The sequence below is a fragment of the Lissotriton helveticus genome, chromosome 1_2 (genome assembly GCF_964261635.1).
Source record: "Lissotriton helveticus chromosome 1_2, aLisHel1.1, whole genome shotgun sequence".
NCBI classification, from domain to species: domain Eukaryota; kingdom Metazoa; phylum Chordata; class Amphibia; order Caudata; family Salamandridae; genus Lissotriton; species Lissotriton helveticus.
The window spans coordinates 320,380,426-320,397,408 of record NC_136058.1 but is presented as its reverse complement, the minus strand read 5'-3'; the positions used below and the strand labels follow the sequence as shown (position 1 = coordinate 320,397,408).

At 49.7% G+C, this 16,983-nt stretch overlaps 1 non-coding gene across 1 annotated transcript; it reads right to left on the bottom strand.

Moving 5' to 3' along the window:
* Positions 1–1,982: 1,982 nt before the first annotated feature.
* Positions 1,983–2,068, bottom strand: TRNAY-GUA (transfer RNA tyrosine (anticodon GUA)). The gene is given in 2 exon segments: positions 1,983–2,018; positions 2,032–2,068. It is a non-coding gene; the product is annotated as a tRNA-Tyr (tRNA).
* Between the last annotated feature and the right edge of the window lie 14,915 nt (positions 2,069–16,983).

Sequence of the window (16,983 nt, the reverse complement as noted above, 5' to 3'; positions counted from 1 at the left end):
GGACCCCAGAGAGCTTATACATGGCCCGGCACACCTTCTCCCACCGCTTCCGGCGCTCCCGGATGCCATAGCCAGTTGCGATCTTGCCGCCTCCCAGGATCGTCTTGGGGAGGCGGCGCTGGACGTGGAAGATGAGTGCGGCCACCTCCTCCGCGCTAAAGATCTCCCCTGGCACCACTTGCTCCCCCCTCAAACGCCCGCACGGGAGCCGGGCACGGGGTGCGGGACCCTTCCCCTTCTCAGGGTGCTTCCCGGCTCCCTTTACCATGGTCTGGGCCGAAATAAAGTTAAATGATAAAGAAGAAATAGAATAGTGAAGAAGAAAAGAAAAGAGTTTAAAAAAGTAGTTTAAAAGTAACTAAAAGTAGCAGAAAACACAAAAATATACAGCTAGAAAAATAGAGGGATAGATAATAAGTAAAATAGATTAAATAAACTTCAAACAAGCAAAGGATGGCAGATATTCAGAGAGGATACAGAAAGCATGCCCAGAACCATAGCAATGAATGAGAAACAAGATGGCCGCGCCCGTTCACGACCGCGTGGGTAAGTTCACGCGAGATTTTCCTCGCGAGCACGCGCGAAATTGTACTAGCGAGCAGCACAGTTTGCGAGATTACACATAGCGGCCGGAAACGGAATTACGTCACGCAAACAAGATGGCCGCGCCCGTGTACGACCGCTAGGGTAACTTGGCAAACGTATAGCTACAAGCGCCTCGCGAACACGCACAAAAGCACGCGAACATACACGTCGCAAAAAAAAAATTAGTGTATTCGCAAGCATTCGTGGCTTCCGAAATCGATCTCGCACGGATTTGCGCCCCAAAAAACGCGCGAAATTGCAGAAAAAACGATTTTTGCTAAACTGAAAGCAATGAGCAGGTGCAAAAGTTCAAACTTAACATTTGTAACATTCACTGTAGTGCTTCCTGAGGGGCCCCTCCAGAGTTTGCAACTATTCTATGACCCTGCTATGACCCAAACAGCAGGCTCATAGAATAGCTACAAGTAGACCATAAAGGTCCTGTGAAAAAATGTTTCACTGCAACAGAAAGCAAATTACAGATAAGGAAGGAAGCAGGTGCCAGCCAGACTGGAACTTTCTAAATAACTGACACATTAATCAACCCCAAATTAATTCATGGCAGTTGAAGTAGGGGAGGTGTGCTTGCTTTTTTCACCCCCCATAAACTACAGTGATAAACAAACCTAATGGGTGGCAGTGAGGATGTACCAGAGGGTGGCATGGGTGTCCCAGAGGGTGGCAGTGGTGAAACAGAGGGTGCTGTGAACCTGTGAGATAAACCAGACGTAGAAACAACATAGTCGCGGCCGTTGCGTGCCGAAAAGTAAGTTCGCAATTGCGAAATTGTCCCAAAATCGGCGCGAACGCTCGCCAACACAAAAAACGGGAAAATCCGCAAATCCGCGAGAGTTCGCGTATCTTCGCGGATTGCGAATCCGTAAATCCGCAATTTCGCGTACGCGAGATCCGCTAGATCCGCCCATGCTATACTAACGAGGAACCGATGTAACTAAGTCGGCTGGGCAGCTCCTTGTCAAGGCTTCCCCCCGCCCTGTCCTGCCTGTGACTGATCTCATTTCCCAGCTCTTGAAACCAATACAGGGGGCCACTGGCTCCACAAACACACACTCTCGCCTCCCAGCAGACGCTCTCAGCAGCATCACCTGCTGCCAGAGTCACCACAACCAGCTCCCAGGGCTGCTCCAGACGGGGCCAGGCCGGGCTCTCCAGCCCAGGGGGCCCCGGCTCTGTCTGACAATGGAGGATTGCGGCGGGGGCAGCACACAGGGAGGGGGGGCCGGAGACCGACCTCCCCCCTCCCGCCCCAGCCAGAGGAGAGAGCTGGGCTGTAAAGGTGAAGAGAGGAGGCATGAATAGCCCCGGCGTGTGAGGGTCTGAGACAGAGGCGCCTTCTATTGTAAAGCAGAAGAAAAAAAGTGTAGAGTTTGCTTAAGTCCTTCGAGCCAGATTTGAACCAGCGACCTAAGGATGACAGATACTTCACTACAGTCCTCCGCTCTACCAACTGAGCTATCGAAGGCTCGGCTTTTGTAGCAAGATCTGTTTAAACACCAGAAGGTGACAAGAGGGAGGTCCCCTCTGACCTATCAAAGCTCTTATATGCTGTGGGTGTAACAAAGATGGTAATAGGAGGAGACTGGGTTGAAATGCAGAGCCACTCTCAGCCATCTGCTCCTCAGCAGCATCGTCTAACCTCAGTCCCAGTCTCAGTCAGTCCCACCTCCTCTATAAAGCCAGGAATCCAGTCTGAGGGGTCAGAGGGCAATCAGAGGTTACTGGGTCATAGTTGTATCAAGGAGGGGTGTTCACTTCCGGTGCCCGGGGCCTCCGGACTCTGGGCCCCCACACTAGGGACCAGGCCCCCCTTTTAACACCTGACTCTCAGAATAACAAGACAGAGCAGCCGAAAGCTGACTGGGGACCCACATGTATGAGAGGAACAAATGGGGGAAATAAACTGTACCCTGACCCTATTAGTGCACACTTTTTACATCCGGTGTAAACTTGATGCATAACTTGTTTACATTTGACATGAATAAACATGGAAACATTTGTACTTCTGAGTGTTTCATCTGCCTCCCCAGGCTGCAGTCGTATCCCAGCTATATTTAAAAGTTTCTCCATTCAGTTATTTTTAATTGAAATGATGTCAGAAAGGAACAACACAGCTGCGAATGCCAACAAATGTGTGTTTATTGCTTTTAACCTCAGATGTTTACTTTTGTAAACACACACCTCAGAGGCTCCTCCCTCCGCTCTCCCAGAATGCTGTGCGGGATTATTCGGGGTCTGCCCCTGTCAAGGCTGCTGATGCCCCATTGCTGCTCCAGGGCCCTGTGGGCTGTGAGTGCTGTGGCGCTGCTGCCCCCTGGCGGTCACCCTGAGCATCTGAAGATACCTGGGAAGAAGCCAGGGTGACCTGAGCTGGCCCCCCTTCTCTGTGTGAACCAATCGAGTGTCAGGACTGGGGTCGGGGCTGATAGGAGGGGGAGAGGGGGTGTAACTGGACCCTCTGGGGGCAGCCTGGGGCTGTGACAGGTGCAAGGGGAGGGTGAAGGAAGCGGCTGGACGGTCACTGGAGAGGGGTCTGTGGGGCCCTCAGCCTGGTGAGGAGACACAGGAGTGAAGGGGGGCCCTGGGGAGGGGGGGGGCGTGGCTTTGTCTGGCTCCAGGGGGGGGCAGTAAGAGGCAATGCGGGGACTGCTGCTGTCCTCTGGTCCTGGGCCTGGAGAAGTTCCAGGGTTTTAAATAATGAGACATGAGCAGATTGTGGCAAAAATCAGGACCCTTCATTCCTTCTGGTTTGTCAGGAGTGGGGGTTCTGGGACCCCATTGATGGTCATACCCGGGGAGTGATAGTGTGACTTGAAGTGTACAGAAAGATGTCTGACAGGACAGACATCTCTCATGAACATTGAGCATAACCACCATCCTTCAGCCTCCCATATGGTCTCGTGGTTAGGATTCCTGGTTTTCACCCAGGCGGCCCGAGTTCGATTCCTGGTATGGGAAAATCAGAGTTTTTGCTATTGCAACATTAGAGCATTCTGTTTATTCCTTCCAAACATAAATACAGCAAAAGTCTCAAAAAATCTCTCTTGCTTCTTCGGCTTCCATCAGTCTAAAGACCTTTGAGGTTTGCACCGACTCCACCCTCCTGCTTCGCCCCAGCCCTGTATTAATGACCTGGAGGAACAAACAATAGATGAATGCTATGAGGGGATATGCTTTGTTTGTCTTTTCGTGCACAACAAAGAGTACAGATTATGTAGATAACTTGGTGCACCCGATTCCTCTGCTCTCACCGTGGAAAATGTTCATTTTTTCCTCCTCCGCCCGTGCTATGGAAGAGGCGCTTTCAGTGTCTTACATTAATGACCCGCTGTGTTTTAGAGTCTGTTTTATGACATTAATCTCTGGCCGTGTTGAGTTCTATGAGGTTAACATTGATGAAGTTTCTGTTTTCTCACCTCTGTGGGGGCAGCTCCCGTGTGTTTCTCCGCATTACACCAACACTTGGAGCAAATTAAAGCACTGTCCGAAAACGAGGACAGTTTAAATCACCTATGTGTCATTTCTCATGTGTTCCCTTTGAACAAAAGTGTTGTGTGTCCTGTTTTAAGAATTTAATTGTGAAATAGACTTCTTTAGTTGCCCGTTTACCATACACTGCGACCAATAGAAAGTGAACAAGTGACTATCCCCTGTGATGTGATGATTTCACAGGGACAGGTGTAGTGCACAGGCGGTTCCATAGTGTAATCTGGCCTCTGAATCCAGCGATCCGAGTTTAAATCTCGGTGGGACCTGAATTATTTTAATTATTTACTGAGTCTGTTTTATATTATTCTAGGTCTTGAGCAGAGCGCCATTTGTATCTCTGAGGTCGCCCCATCTCTTCCTGTTTTCATCCTCCTGGTCTCTGCTGACATCTATACATTCTCTTTAGGTGGTGCTGGGCGGCACCTGAGGCTGCACACAGGTGTTTTATCATTCCTGTGTCTGTGTGGACATCTTTCTCCTGTGGCTGCACAGCAGTAACACGCGCAGTGTGGACCTGACTCCAGCGCCCTTCACACCGGATAACTTACAAGGAGACACACAGGGAAGAAAGCAGTGTGTAAAAAAAAGGCTTTAGCCCTTTCCGTCCTCATGACGGCTCCACGCTGTCATGAGCACACGCCGCAGCCATCATGAGCCACGGCCGGCGTGTGCTCATGACGGCATGGAGCCGTCATGCAACTGCCGCTCCGCCCACATGGCACTAATACCCCGCCTGTGCGGCCGAATTAGTGAGTGGGCGGGGTCATGACGGCTCCACGACGCCATGAGCACACGCTGCCCGTGACTCACGACGGCGTGGAGCCGTCACGAGTAAGGGAGCGCCATGCCCACCTCCTAGCCCCGCCCGCACCACGGCCGAATCCGCGCCGCGGCAAAAAGTTTAATAAAGTGTTAACAGATACAAATTAAACATCTTCTCTCTTTTATTTCTGCGCTTTGTTGGTATCTATTCAACATATGAAGGGGGAGGGCAATTTCAGCATGTCTGTTTTCCCCCAAAAGTTAAATTTAATCTGTTCCTCATATGATGCGCTCTAATGTCAGTGAACCAATGTTTAGGCAAACACAAAAAAAATAAAGAGTAAGCTGCGGCTAAAGCAGTATTTTCACTGGAATATGGACCTGGGCCCCTGATGGACGGATCAGGCGGACCAGACTTACCCATGACAAAGCGAGACACTGTCTGGAGATGTAATGACTGACCGTCCCCTAGCAACCCATGGAGGATGCTGCACTCAATGGAAAGAGACTATGGGGCAGATTTACAAGGCACTTGCAATGCTGCTGAGTTACTTCTGTGACGCAGTGGCGGCGTAAAGCAAGCGCCATGCTACGACGGATTTACAACGTGACACATCTAGGGAGATGCGTCACACCGTAAACCCCTACGCCACATTATACCTGCGTCAGGTATAATGCGGGTGTACCACCGCAGTGTGCGCGGTCTGTTGCAGGAAAGTCTCGGATAAGTGCCTGAATGAAATCTACAAGATTTCACTCAGGCACTTTTCCGACGCTGCTGCGTCAAAACCCTGCGCCTGCTTGAAGCAGGCGTAAGGTGTGACGCAGCATGTTAGAGATAGGCTGAGTTGGAACAGTGCTGGAGTTGCGTCATGCCCACAACACAACTCTAGCACTGCGCTAAGCTTACGTCAGCAGATACGAAACGCATCTGCCTATCCGTGTGTAACGGTGCTCTGCATTGTAAAGGGGTGTCCTGGGGTGAGAGGCGTGGTGCAAGGGTAGTTTTGCATGTCGCAAGTTTTCTGGCACATCCCGGATGATTTGCAGAGATGCGCCAGACCTTGTAAATCTGCCCCTCTACGTTTACCATGTGCGTCCACGGAACAGGCTTACAACACTCTCACCAAGATTGACAGAAGCATCCATTATTAACAATAACATATCAGACCATGACATGAGTAATAATACGAAGTTTTATTTGATTTAAAATAAATCGTAAAAACAAGATATACATTTTCTTCATAACAACATATTTAAAGAAGTAAAAAGTATAACAATTCATCACTGTATGTAATATAAAATTGCAGCACCCCCAACGTATCAATGTAATTAAAAGCATCAGTAGTGAGACATCAAATTAGGCTGACTGGCACAGAAAACACCGACCCTGCCTTGACCATAATTGTTTCTAATTACATCATTCCTCTGGTAAAATGTTAACACTACACAGTGGATGTTCAAGAGATCCAAGAAGGGGGGCCTGAACCCATCTATATGCTACTCTACAGAAGATTGTTTGTTTAAACATAAAATCATTATATTTTTATTTATTTATTTTGACGGTTTTGTATAGCGCGAACAAGACCCTTGCGGGTATCTGAACGCTTTACAGGGCAAATATAGGTAATGACATATAAATATAAATACAATGATTTATGTGAATACAGAACTATTAGAGATTATAGAAAGTATAACAGTGTTTAACTGATTGCGTAGTATGATCATGTTTTAATATGTGCAGTAGATAAAAAGTCCCTTCAAAGTTGCTCTGAAATACAAACAGAGGTACGTCCCGGAGCTAGGGTACCAAAGTAGGTAACCTTTAAAGCTAAAAAGCCAGGTGGCCCGGCTGTTCTTTAGTCCGATGGTAAGATTGTTTAAAAGAAGAGTCTAAATGTGCAGGAAGGATCAGTGGTCCCCTCTAACAATATAGTGTAGGAGGACAAGATGGCTCTGGAATGAGAGCAGAGAAGGAATGGCCAAGCCTCCGGTTCGAGTGATCGACTAATGCCCACGTCTGCTGCTTTTATGGGTCTTTGGTTGAGACCGATGGCGACGGATACCTCAGTTTGACGTGATTCGATTAGAGGCCTGGGGGACCGTACTGACTATAATCCGAATGGATGAAGATCATAAAGCTGATGTTTAAAGCCGTGTTCGCTGGGTTCAGGGCAGCTATGATGCCCTGCCTGCAGGTCCGAACTCCCAATTTCTACATTCGGGCCTCAACTTTGTTATGCGCAAGCCCGACAGCGCTGGGAAAATGCACACAACATCACTACAGAGATTTGCCTGATTTGCCTCATTCCCTACACGGAAGGTCATCTGAGAGGCGCCGCCATGAAGGTAGATGTTTCAAGAAGGGCCACTCGCCCAGCCTGAGGGCCAAGAATTGAAGTTTTAGATGTTGGGAATAAGAACAAGCCAAGTGTGGCACGGGAGTGGCCAGCTGAACCTCTTTCAAGGAACGCATCGACAACAATGCACACAACAGCAAAGAGATCTTCCGCATCATAAAAGAACTCACCACCCCCAGCTCCAGCCACAATTACGTACCGCCGTCGCAAGAACTCTGCAACTCCCTGGCTACCTTCTTCCACCGCAAGATCACAGACATTCACAACAGCTTCGACACCGAGGTACTGACGACTGATGCCGACACCCCCGACTCAACACCCACCAAACATACCGACCTACTGCTCTCCTGGAACAACGTCAATGACAAAGACACCATCAAAATCATGAACACCATCCCCTCCGGTTCACTTTCTGCCCCCTGCCCCCCACCTCTTCAACAAGGCAAGCGTCATCATTGCACCCCAACTCCGAAGGATCATCAACTGCTCCTTCAAGTCCGCCACCTTCCCAGAGACCTGGAAACACGCAGAGATCAACGCCCTCCTCAGGAAACCCGAGGCGGACCCAAAGGACATCAAGAACTTCCGTCCCATCTCCCTGCTCCCGTTCCCAACAAAAGTCATGTAGAAGACCTCCAACAGACAACTGACCCACTTCCTGGAGGAGAACAACATCCTGGACTCCTCCCAATCCAGCTTCCGCAGCAACCACAGCATTGAAACCGCATTCATCACCACCACTGACGACATCAGAACCATACTATACAAGGGCAAAACCACAGCCCTCATCCTCCAGGACATCTCGGCGGCCTTTGACACCGTCTGCCACCACACCCTTGCACACACCTCCACGACGCAGGGATCCTAGGCAAAACCCTGGACTGTATCACCTCCTTCCTCACCAGCAGAACCCAGAGAGTCTGCCTCCCCCATTCCGATCCGAAGCCACCACGATCATCCCTCAGCCCGACCCTTTTCAACATCTACATGGCACCACTCGCCAACATCGTCCGAGCACACCACCTCAACATCGTCTCGTACACCGACGACACCCAACTGATTCTCTCCCTCACCAAGGACCCGGCCACCTCCAAATCCAACCTCCACGAAAGAATGAAAGCCGTCGCAGACTGGATGAAGACCAGCCGACTGAAACCGAACTCGGACAAGATGGAGGTCCTCATCCTCAGCTCCACCCCCTCCGCATGCGACGACTCCTGGTGGCCGACCACGCTGGGAGCTGCCCCGACACCCACTAACCACACACCCAATCTGGGGTTGATCCTGGACTCAACACTCTCTATGAACCAGCAGGTCAACACTGTTTCCTCCTCCTAATTCAACACCCTCCGTATGCTCCAAAAGTTCTACAAATGGATCCCCACCGAAACCAGGAAAACGGTCACCCAAGCACTCGTCAGCAGCAGGCTGGACTATTGCAACGCCCTCTACGCAGGAACCACAGAGCCAGAAGAGACACCAGCACATACAAAACTCCACCACACGCCTCATCCTCGGACTCTCTCACCACAGCCACATCACCACCCACCTGAGAGACCTGCATTGGCTCCTGATCAACAAGAGGATCATCTTCAAGCTCCTCACCCATGCTCACAAAGCACTCCACAATGCCGGACCAACATACCTCAACGAACGACTGTCCTACACCCGAACCGCCAGCTTCGCTCCGTCGACCTCGCTTTCACCACCGCCTCATGCATCCGCCGAGCGACCACCGGCGGCAGATCATTCTCCCACCTTGCCGCCAAGACACGGAACACCTCCCAGCCCACCTGTGACGGACCCAGGACCTGCTGACCTTCAGGAGACTCCTCAAAACTTGGCTGTTCGACTAGTAGCTGCTCCCCCCCTCCCACTTAGTGCCTTGAGACCCTCACGGGTGAGTAGTGCGCTCTACACATGCTTGATTGATTGATTGATTACTGCCCAAGTATGCTTATGTTTGGCTAAAGACTCTCTATCTAACATTCTTGAACATAGTTGAGTGCGCTTCATGATGCTTAGTTTGAAAGCTGTTTTTCCAGGATTGAGAGACCACAGGCCGTTTGCTGCTAGATTTTACCTGCATTCATTGAGATACCGGCTATGTGATCCACAAGGGTTATCAATACCGATGTCAGTCCATTAGAGGGACTCAAGTGAGCCCGCTCTGGCTTGTCTCAACTTATGGCAAAGGTTAAGATTGGTCCACATTCTTTGCAGAGCGTAGTTTACGAGGCCTAACTCCACTTGGATCTGAGTGGCAGACAAGGTTTTTGGCAGCCAAAACACCCTTTATTGGATTTTGTCGTGTGGGACTAAGACCGTGACATGCCCCAACTGGAGATAGACACGGGCGCTCATGACGTATGTTATGTTATGTTATTGGGTTTTTGTATAGTGCGTGAATCACCCGGGGGAATCTCGGCGCTTGTACCTGGGGGAGGACCTCGAAGAGGGAAGGGAAAGCAAGTTGTCGGAAGAAATGTGCCATTTAGAACAAGAAGGTTTTCAGTAGTTTCCGGAAGGATTGGAGAGATGTTGATTTCCGCAGCTCCTCTGGTAACGAGTTCCAGTATTTAGGGGCAACGTATGAAAAATCCCTACCTCCTGTACGGCTCAAGCAAATACGTGGGACCCTAAGGAGGGCCTGGGAGTTTGATCTGAGGTTGCATTCTGATGTATACTTATTTAGCTTCTCTTGTAGATAGTGAGGACCATCCCCTTTGAGAGCTTTGAAGGAGAGACAGCAGGTCTTAAAAAAAACTCTCCTTTTCACTGGAAGCGAGTGAAGTTCTTTAATCAAGGGAAGGGATGGAGCTCCTGAAGGGCAATTGAGGCCCAATCTGGCTGCAGTATTTTGGATCACCTGCAATTTTGCTGACGCTGTATCTCCTACTTCGGCCAGTAATGCTTTCTCGTAGTCCAGTTTTCTCATAACCAGAGCCTGAACTGCGGTTCGGCGATCTTCTAGTGGTAAGTAGGGGAGAGTTTTGCATACCAGCCGAAGGCTGTAGTAGCATGATTCTGCTATGGATTTAATGTTATCTTTCATGGAGAGTTTGTGATCTAGTTGGATACCCAAGGTTTTGACTGAAGAGGAGGGGGTGGGGGCCTCGCCCAGCTCTACTGGCCACCAGTCGGCTGACCAGTAGTGGGCGGCTTTACCCAGGAGCATAAGCTCTTTTTTTCCAGGGTTAAGCTGGAGACATCTTTCCCTCATCCACTCAGAGATAGCCAACATTCCTCTTGAGAACCGTGGTTTCTCATCCATGTGGTTTGAGCCGATCGGGAATAACAATTGAGTATCGTCGGCATATGATACAATCTCGAAGCCAAAAAGTTGGACAATTTTCGCTAGGGGGGGCAGTATGAATCTGTCCTTTACAAACTACCTGCAGACAAAATTACATTCTGCTCATATTGGACAACATAGTTAGACAAGAATGATAGTTTGGTGGAATCAGCACAAACGTTATGGCAGCGGGTAAGTCTACCTGAGAGGAAAGACAATGAAAGAAATATAGATTGCTAGAAAAATGGTGAGGGAAGCCATTAAACAGACAGATACAAAAATTGCTAGAATAACAGTTGCCATGGGCAAAATTTGAGTTGTTATATGGCTGTTAGGGTCATTGTTAGGTCTGGGGGTCTCTAATTGGCAATGGTTATCACCTTTGTCCAAATAGGGACCCTTACTTCTAAGTCAGGATAAGGGGATTACTCTCTTTAATAACCCCTGCTCACCCCCTTGGTAGCTTGGCACGAGCAGACAGGCTTGTCTCAGAGGCAGTGTGTTAAGCATTGGTGAATATACACAGCAATACAGTGATAACACTACAGATGAACACAACACAGGTTTTTATAAAAAAAGGTATTCTTTATATAGATTTAAACACAAGACCACAAACGACAAAAATCCACAATATTATACTAAAGGTTACTTAAAAGATGATAAAAGTCTCTTAATTCAAGTTGATGGTAAATGCGACAAAGTTCTTCTCAACAAAGTTCTTGGATGCAGCAGGCAAAGTGAACAAAAGGCTCGCAAAAGGGGAGATGCATCGGTTCCGTGACCTGGGGGAACAGTTGCGTCCTTCCTCAATGCTTGCGCAGAGTAGGGGACTCGTCGTGAGCCTTACCGGTGCGGAGGTGATGTGTAGATTCTCGACCTGTTGCGGTGCGCAAGATGGCGCCTTGATACGATGCCATACCCATGCGACGATCCAGTTGCGATGCGAGAAGATGGCGCCCTTGATGCGGTGATGCGATGACGATGCGATGACGCCCTGGCAGCCTTGCGACGACTCTGTACTTTGGAGCCGCAACTGGCCCTGCGACGCGCTTCTCCGGTGATGCAATGACAGCTCTCTCGATGCGTCGCGCTTCTCTGGCGATGCGACAGCAGACAGCTTTGATGAACACACGCTTCCAGGGAGATGCGACAAACTCTCGCTTCTCCGGCGTTGCGATGATTTCAGCTGCGGCGGCGACACGCTTCTCTCGATGCGTCGGTCTTCCAGCTCCCAGCGGCACGTAAGTAACTGGAGTCAGAATTCCCAGCAAGGAAATTCAGGCGGGAGCTGGAGATGAAGTCTTTTGGCCCTGAGACTTCAGCAGGAGGCAAGCACAGTTCAAGCCCTTGGAGAATATTCTTTAGATGAAAGTCCTTACAAAGTTCCTTCTCCTTTCCCTTGGCAATGAAGCAACCACTGCAGGCCAACCCAGCAAACAGCACACTGGCAGAGGGGCAGTCCAAACTCCTGCAGCTTCCTTGGTTCTTCTCCTTCGCAGAAAGGTTTCTTGTTCCAGAAGTGATCTAAAGTCTGTGGGACTGGGTCCCAATATTTATACCAACAAACCTTTGTTCTTTGAAGGCAGAGAGGCCTTTGCCTAGTTTAAACCAGTTCCTGAGCACTGAGTTTACATGACTCTTCTCTTCCTTTCACTGTGCAGGGCAGAAACATCAGACGCCCCACAGGAGGTGGAGCCTGCACAGGGGAGGGAAGATGCAGCTCTGGAGTACTCTGTTGACAAGATTCCCCTTCTCCTTACACTGTGCAGGGCAGAGACATCAGACAAGCCACAGGGGGTGGAGCCAGCATTGTGGAGGGAAGGCCCAGCCCTATTCAGGTCCCAGGTGCACTCTCCCCCTCCCATCTGGAGGTAAATCTCCCTAATCACCACTGGGCTGTCCCAGACTGTCTCCTGGAATTTCCCCAGCCCTGTCACACACAAACCCAGACAAGGAATACACAAGTCAGCAGAAGCGGGCTCAAATGGTTAGGCAAGCAAATACCTACTTTCTAAAAGTGGTATTTGCAAACACAGAATATTAAAATGAACTTTACTAAAAGATGTATTTTATTATTCTGAGTTCAGGCATACTAAACTCGAATTACTACCATGTTCCCTGAGTCAGTTAGGATTGTAGGGATGTAACAATCTTCACTGCCATTCTAATCTATGAGAACAGGTAGCCTCCAATAGTGAAAAACGAAAATGGCTGTCATTCACTACTAGAACATGCTACACACATCAGAGCATGTCCTACCTTATACTTACAATGCACCCTGCCCTTGGGCCTACCGTAGGGGTGTCTAATATGAAGCAAAGGAAAGGTTTAGGGACTGGCAAGTGGGTGCACTTGGCCAAGTCGACATGGTAGTCACAGACTACACACAGGCCTTGCAATGGCAGGCCTGAGACACACTTTACAAGCTGCTTCTGTGGGTGGCACAACCAGTGCTGCAAGCCCACCAGCAGCATTTGCTCTACAAGCCCTGGGCACACATGGTGCACTGTACTAGGGGCTGACAGTAGATCAAATAAGCCAATCATGGAATCCAATCAGTATATCAATTTATCATAGGGAGCACTTGCACTGTGGTACTGATTAGCAGTGGCACAGGGCCCAAAACATACAAACAGCAAAAATATGTCAAAACAGAGGAGGCAATCCGTCAAAAATGGAAGGGAGACTCACGCCAATGATGTCCGGTCTAACACGTGTCCCCTCCAGCTGAAATGTGGGGAGAACTACCCTTCCCCTTGGGAGTTCTCTTCACTAAGGCGGAAAAATCTGGACAGACCATCAGCATTGGCGTGTTCTGTACCAGGGCGGTGTTCCACTGTAAAGTCCATACCCTGTAGGGAGATGGACCACCTCAACAACTTTGGGTTCTCACTCCTCATCTGCATCAGCCACCTGAGGGGCCTGTGGTCGGTCTGAAGCCGGAAGTGAGTCCCAAACAAGTATGGTCTCAACTTCTTCAGTGCCCAAACCACAGCAAATGCCTCACGCTCAATTGCACTCCACCTCGGTCCCCATGGAAGTAACCTCCTATTGATGAAGGCTACAGGTTGGTCAAAGCCCTCCTCAGTAATCTGTGATAGAACAGCCCCCACACCATGCTCTGAAGCGTCTGTCTGTACAATGAATTATTTTGAGAAGTTGGGTGCCTGAAGCACGGGTGCTGTGCACATGGCAGTCTTCAGGGCATCAAAAGCTTTCTGACAGGTGTCAGTCCAGTTCACTTTATTGGGCTGCTTCCTAGAAGTCAGCTCAGTCAAAGGTGCAACAATGTTGCCATACCCTTTGACAAACCTCCTGTAGTACCCCGTGAGTCCTAAAAAGGCTCTCACCTGTGTCTGAGTCTTTGGGGGTTCCCATGCCAGGATGGTATCAATCTTGGATTGTAGGGGCACCACCTGGCAGCTTCCTACCTGGTGACCCAAGTACACAACGGAGCCCTGCCCGATCTGACACTTACTTGCCTTGATCATGAGGCCTGCCTTGCGTAGTGCCATCAACACTTCCCAGAGGTGCTGCAAGTGCTCCTCCCAACTGGCGCTGAACACTGCAATGTCATCAAGCCTGTCCAAGATGGCCGCGATGAGGGAGCCCTGACCCGGAGCTCCCGTCGCCAGGATCACGAAACAGGGGAAATCCTCGCAACCAACGGGCAATAAGTGGAACATAACAAAGGGAAAATGTACCTGCCAAAGATACGAGTAGCCTGAAGGAGGTGTGTGCACGCTCGGAAAAGTGCCCGATGATTCGCACCTCGTCTCCCCCCTACACGGAGGAACGACCAGCGAGTTACACCGCCGGGGAGAGAAGGCAGTACAAGCGCCCTTCGCATCCACCACCGTCCGGGAGAAGTAACGGCCGAGCTGAGAAATCACCGCACTCCGGGAAAGAAGCTGCGGTGTCTGCGTAACCAGAACCTCCGGTCCCCTGCATACTCCAACACCGCATGAAAGCCAGCACCAAAGGTGAGCCGCCGTCCTGCTTGCCACCGCGCTCCCGCTCCCGCAATATCCGAGGAGAGGCAACCGGACCCAAGCCCGACAACAGCGATCCTCCCAATGAGGCGAGGAGACGTTCACAGGAGCGGCGAGTCCCGGTGCCTGACCCCAAAATGGCGATCGCTCAGGACAGTTAAACTGTAAGCCCAGTTACTGTCGCAATCTGAATCCATAACAGGTCCCGCCTCTACAAACCCCCAATCGGTTAATCATCCAAGGCATCTGAAGCTGCCCTAAAACCCCACCAGTCACAGCAGCACATCTAAGGAACACCATTAGCTAGGATGACCTGAATTATAAAGCCAAAACACCGGGACATATCACAAAAATAGAAGAAGGACTATAAAGCCAAAAACCGGGACATTTCACAAAAATAGAAGAAGGACTATAAAGCCGAAAACCGGGACATTTCACAAAAATAGAAGGACTACAATTTTACTTAACACGATGAGAGCACTCCTCAGCAGAGAATTACAGAACAGGCAGTAAGAACATATGTAAAATGCAATTTTTAAGCCCAGTTGCTTGTCTGGTAATTAAATAGCTTTCTTGAAACAACTGCTAACTATCATAAAACATAAAAAACACCTCCCACTGTTTTCAGTCGACCCTCTCCAATAACCGGGACATGAGCTAAATTTCTTGAAATTTGCTGGGACACCTGGTGAAAAACAGGGACCGTCCTGGCAAAATGGGGAAGCCTGATCCCCCTACCATTAGCTCATCGAAGCAGCCTGATCCCAAAATGGCGTCACACGGGGAAAACCCCACAGACAACATATCTGTCCATGTGCCTAAACAACTCAAGTGAACCCAAGCAGTCACCTGACCAGTGAAGCTAAGAAAGCCAAACAACAACTAAAACCTGAAGGGCAACCACCACACTTCAGCACAAGTTGTACAATCCTAAAGCCTGGCTCCAAAATGGCGCCCGGTCAGGACAAATCACCCCGGAGCCCTCACCTGCAACAAAACAGGTCATAACAATCCAGGCCAATTAAGCACTGTCTGAAACTCACAACAAATTGACTGCTGGGCTAAACCAGCACTTGGCAAGGAAAAGCACCCAATGACTTCGCTCCTCAACCCATTAACGATTAATTCAGATAACAAGACTATGCTGAATGCCCTTAACCTAACCTCCGACACAGTTGACTCCAACACTCCCTATCCTCCAGCACCCCTGTGGTCTATAATGCACCCACAGAACAGAATTAAGGGACCGCAGGTCAGACTGACTCTCCCCCAAACCAACTCAGCACATGGCTTAAAACCCCATGGCAGAAACTCCTTCTCCATCATGTACCCCCCAACCTCTCGCACAAAGCGAAAAGAAATTTTAAGCAAAGGCTGCTAAGACAACATCAAGAATGCCTAATTGCAGACCTATACCACTGCGCCACAAAAGGATTACGGAAAATGGATCTCATCTTCCACACACAGAATCCTAGGGGGTGGAACTCCATCCTCAGATCCCACCTCCACATATATAAAACTCCTTTGTGACCATATACAACAATGGCACGATCCTGATCCAAGCCAACAACGACAACCTAGAGGCCTTTGACTCACTCTTCCCCACATTACGCCTTGCCCTCACCCATCCATCTCAGACCAACGCGAAAGACTCCCTAGCCTCAAACCACACACAAGACGAAAACCTCCCAACCCTTTCACCCACTCAACCCCCCCCCGTGGGTACCGCCAAACTACCGACCCCTAGCTCCATCATTCACCTCAACACCTTCCTGAGCCCGCAATATTCATCCCGCTTATGCTCACCCATCTCTAGACTCTCACCAGACAATACACCCCACCCCTCTCCAGTACAAGGGTCTCCCCTTACCCCCACCCAGTAAACAAAGAAACCGACCCACTGCTAACTGTCCTGAATGCCCTGCCCACTCTAAACCCAGTAATCCCACCGATACCAGTGATTACCCCCATAAACCACAATAAGACCACAGACAGAGGGAGGAACTCCCACACAGATTCGCTTCGCTTTCTCCACCTATCATAACAAATCTCCCTCCAACAACCAAGGATCGGACGTGGGACACACAAAGCCCCAACCCCCCCACCCCTCCTTCCTTGAGCATAACCCAAAGATTGGCTCGACTAGAACTCCAACTAGGAATAGCTACCCAAAATATTAACAGAATCTTATCTAAACTTAACATCCCCTCTACTCGAGGCCTACCCCTTTCACTCCCTGGCCCCCTCAACAAACTTAGACTCCACCACAAAAATTCACGACTGAGTTGGAAGACAACCCCCCACAGTAACCATCCACACAGACCCAAGAGAACGAGCGCTGTATTGTCCATGCAAGAGGCGAGGGACCTTGCTGAATCCTATAAAACAAAGCCAACCTCCTCCACTAGTGCTAGGATTCCAGTAATTATCGGTCTTGGGAGAGAAACCACAACCTCAAAATTAACGAGACCTCCAGCGCACC